At 43.0% G+C, this 4,645-nt stretch overlaps 1 non-coding gene across 1 annotated transcript; it reads right to left on the bottom strand.

Annotated features, from left to right (window-relative positions):
• Window positions 1-3,553: 3,553 nt before the first annotated feature.
• LOC127681990 (small nucleolar RNA SNORA17) lies at window positions 3,554-3,681 on the bottom strand. Its single transcript, XR_007977303.1, has one exon. It is a non-coding gene; the product is annotated as a small nucleolar RNA SNORA17 (small nucleolar RNA).
• Between the last annotated feature and the right edge of the window lie 964 nt (window positions 3,682-4,645).

Raw genomic sequence — 4,645 nt, 5'->3', positions numbered from 1 at the left:
ACATATGTTTTGGTATATACATTCATATTCTGAAATATGACCTGTTGAGTCTATACAATGTTACTTATACATGGGTTTGAAGAGCTGATGCCACATGGGTGTGGCACTGGTCAAGAAACTGGAGAGCTCTCCCATGGGGAGACTGCTTCTCCTGCTCCCAGTTTTTATTAATTGCCTAAGTGGGGGAAAATGGAGGAACAGAAATATTGTTTGCCTACTCTAAGAGAGAATTCAAGACATCAAAGGAGAGAGTATAGTCCATGGAGAGAAAGTATGGAAAGACTCAGAACCAATAAGATAGTTATGAAAATCTAAATATCATAGAGAAGCAGAAAGCAACTAAGAAAAAGTTCTTAAAACTCTCATGATCCTTTCCCTTGAGATGAGGAGATCTAGCTTCTATAAGAAAGTGCAAGAGATGGGCCTTGCCTTGCCTTCAACAAGGCAACAGTATAACTGTATCCACTGATCTAGTCCCAAGAAAACCCCTAGGTTTTACAAAATAACCTTATAAATATGATTTTTACTCTAGAACATTGTAATATAACCAAAATGAGAGAGGGGATGATTAGAGTGTGTAGAGGAGAATCATTAGAAAATGGAGAAGGAACAAACTAAAACTTCAAAGCAGCTCAGGGACTTGGTCAGAGGAAGATTCCCCAGCAAGCTATAGGGGAGCTCTAGGGTTAACTATGTAACTGACATTGTTGCAGCCAGCGGTGATCATAATACATGTCTTGTCATTTGGAACTGAACTTCTCTTGGAAGTAGGAAACATCGCAGGGTATCCAGGGACAACTGGCCACCAAGGCATTGACTAGGGAGATGGCTACAAAGGACAGGGGGTGAGAGCTTTAATTGACAAAGATCTGGGCACTGATACTGGGATATCTGGCAGTGCATCCCTAGACCAAACAGACACATACCTAAGGTCAACTGAGAGGAACTGTTACTTTTTTAAAAAAATTTATTTCCTGGCTATTCTATTATTATTTACTTTATTATATTTTTCTTTAAAAAGTATTTTTTATTCGTTCTTTGTTAATTTCTTTTTTTCTTTTTATTATTACACATTTTCTTTATTTGCATATCAAATGTTATCCCCTTTCCTGGTTTCCCCTCCAAAAAAAAAAAAAAAAACCCTCTATTCTATCCCCCCTCCCCCTGTTCATCAACCCATCCACTCCTGCTTTCCTGTCCTGGCATTCCCCTATACTGGGGCACTGAACCTTCTGAGAGCCAAGGGCCTCTCCTCCCTTTGATGTTCAACAAGGCCATTCTCTGCTACATATGCAGCTGGAGCCATGGGTCCCTCCAAGTGGACTCTTTGGTTGGTAGTTTAGTCCCTGAGAGCTCTAGGGTTACTGGTTGGTTCATATTGTTGTTCCTCCTATCAGGCTGCAAGCTCCTTCAGCTCCCCGTGTCGTTTCTCTAGCCCCTCCATTGGGAACTTTGTGCTCAGTCCATTGGTTGGCTGAGAGCACCCACCTCTGTATTTGTCAGGTACTGGCACAGCCTCTCATTAGACAGCTATATCAAGCTCCTGTCAGCAAGCACTTGTTATCCACAACAGTGTCTGGGTTTGGTTACTGTATATGGGGTGGATGTCCATGTAGGGCAGTATCTGGATGGTCTTTTCTTCAGTCTCTGATCAACACTTTGTCTCTGGTAGATTGCCATGATAGTGGTTAGTACTCTGCGTTGCGCCTCAGCAACCTCGGTTCCAATCTGACTCAAGGCATTGTGGCAACACTGGCACCATTAAGGGTTCTTTCTTTATGAATTTCATTTCATGCACCCAGTTCTCATCCCTCTCTCCCCTCATAAAGACCCTCTACCCTTGCAATCTCCACCTCCAACAAAGAAAAAAATCTTACTGTGGAAGCTATAGTGGGTCACAATATGTCCACAGTATACACTTCTGTCCATATTTCTTTGATTGCAAATGTTGCTCATTGGTGTAGTACAAAACGTCTGGCTTTTGAAACGCTATAAACACTAGAACTTCACTGGGACCCTCTCAGATAGCCTGTTGTTGGTCTGTGTAGTGGAAATCCTGTAGTTCTGGATCTATAGGGACAACCCCTTTATGCATGCCTGCACTAAGGAAGATGTTGTGGTAGACCAATTAAAGGTCTTGGATCTGGGCCACAGAGATATCTGAGATGGTCTGAGAGGCAGCTTTCCCTCATCCACACTGCCCCAAACCTGACAAGTGACAGAGCCAGAACTCTTATGCCTACACCTCCAAGGTGGCTCTGTCAGACCCCTGCGATCAGGGTCAGCTCTATTCATTATGCTGTCAAGGTAAGGTACAGGGTCTGCTCTCTTTCTCTCATGACTCTGTCAGGGCCAACTCTCCAGCCTGATGCAGTTTGCAAGAGAAAATGGAGAAGAGTGATCTCTACCTCACTGATGCCACAGCACAGCAGACAAGAAGCAGGGCCAGCTCTCCCATACCATACTAATGCTCTTGGGGCTGACTTAACCACAAGCTCATATCCAAGTTCAGCTCTACTGTTCTGCCCAGATGAGGTACAGGGCCTTCTCTCCCAAGTACTTCAGCAGGTAAGGGACAGAGCCAGTTCTCTAGCAACAATCTCCTTGGGGCCAGCTCTCCTGCTTGCCTTAGATGGCAATGAGTGAGAGGCAGGGAGCATTTCTTGTTCACGATCCCATGGTAGAGAAGTGGCATGGCCATCTGCCCCATACTCACATCATCCGAGCCAGCCTGCCCACACCCTAGCCACCAGGGTCAGTTATACTATACTGCCCAGGTGAGGTTCAGGACCTCTTTTCCTGACTGCTGTACCTGGTGAGGGGCAGAACCAGAACTCCTGCCCACATGACCATGGGGCTAGGACTCTTGCATGCCTCGGGTGGTAAGGGGTGAGGGGGAGCAGAGTATCTCTCCCTTGTCCATGCCACCACAATATGGAAGGGTCAGCTCCTCCATTTTTATATCCTCCAGGCTAGCTCACCCACGTTTAAAATATGCAAGTCTACTCTCCAGAGTACTACAGATGGCCAAGGGTGGGATCAGCAATTCTACTCTCATGCCCCACATGGTTAAATCTCCCAAGATGCCCAGGTGATAGGAGAGACCAGTTCTGCACAGCCCTTAGACATCAACATGTCCTTGAGTGGCAGCCAGGACCAGAAATATCCACCTGGCCTTTGATGGTAACAGACCCTTACTGCTGCAAGGCATAGCCCCAGTGAGCACAGGCAAGGACACTATCATGGTTCCAGGTCACCAGCTACTTATATCAGGCTGTTCCTTACTACCCTCCAGTCTCCATCATTCTCACATTCTCTTTCTCTTCCATTTCTCTACTTACTGTCTCTTCTTAGTGGTGTCCAGGATCTCTGAGTGTCTGGGATCATCTCAGGCATGGTTAAGGTATTATGGCATACTTATGCATTATTGCACCTGGTAGGGTCATCTTTAGCCTCATTTGTAGCTCAGACTTGTATGGTCCATACTGATGACATTTGGGTCCTGTGGCACTGAGCTGGTAATCATTTCAGTGGATGCATTATTTTTTTTCAGAGAATTAGGCTACCGATTCAGATGTTGGTAGGTAAGATCACTTAGCATAAACATAGCCTCTCTCCTCTTGGCCACGTACTGACACACATGTGACACAACTGTTACACCTGCAATGCATTTTTTTCTAATTTTCCATTCAACTTTAATAAAATGTTTACCCCTTTTTTTTCCCACTGTCTCATTTTCCATTTACTCTTTATGAGTACAAAATTGCTCACAGGACTTTTTATGCCTTGATTTTCACCTTTCAGCTAATTATTTTTCCTTTATTAATATTTAATTTTTTATGTATTTTGCAACAAAATTGTTCAACCTATTTTTATTACTGGTACATTTATACTGTTATTTTCCTCTCTTTTATTTCAGATATGGTGTCACTATGAAGTCTTGGCTGCTGCATCCTTACTTCTGACTCCCAGTGCAGATTATAGATGGGTGGATCTGTGCCTGGCTGTCATTTTGATTGAGAGTTGCTGTGTTTCTAAATCTGGTTTGGTTCCATGTTGTAATGTTACCATTGTTGTTTGTTATTTTTTTCCATGTCAGCAGAGCTGGAATCAAGCCTGGCATAATTAAACACGAGAGATAGGTATATTATCATAAAATTACACACACAGGCCAACTGAGAAAAATTGCACTTCTCTATAGCTGTGATTGAGGCATGCTTGAATTCTGAAAAACTTTATAGAACAGGGCATATGAGCCAAAGGCTGTCAATATGGCTGTATACAAACATGGAGAGAGATGGCTCAGAGCCCAGATCAGGGATATCCACACAAGGGCCCTCCACAAATTCAATTCCCATACTCCTTTAGAGCAATCATTGTTGAAAAGTCTGGAGAAGTAACTGAAAGCAGTACATGGAGAAACATGATCCCTGCTGTGTAATTTTCCAACAGACACTATAAATATACTAAACGCTACAAAATGAATTTTATGTTAAAAGATATGGCTTATAGTTTTTCTAGATGGACAAAGAAATAGCATAGTTTTGAAAAATACAAATTAATAGCAGAAAAATTTCCTGCTCTTTATAGAGGTATGGTTACTTAGTACACTAAACATTTATAGCCCATGTAATTGTATGACCAG

This window comes from Apodemus sylvaticus, chromosome 3 (genome assembly GCF_947179515.1).
Source record: "Apodemus sylvaticus chromosome 3, mApoSyl1.1, whole genome shotgun sequence".
In the NCBI taxonomy this organism is placed as follows: domain Eukaryota; kingdom Metazoa; phylum Chordata; class Mammalia; order Rodentia; family Muridae; genus Apodemus; species Apodemus sylvaticus.
The sequence above is the reverse complement of the archived record's forward strand: the minus strand, read 5'-3'. Positions and strand labels throughout refer to the sequence as shown.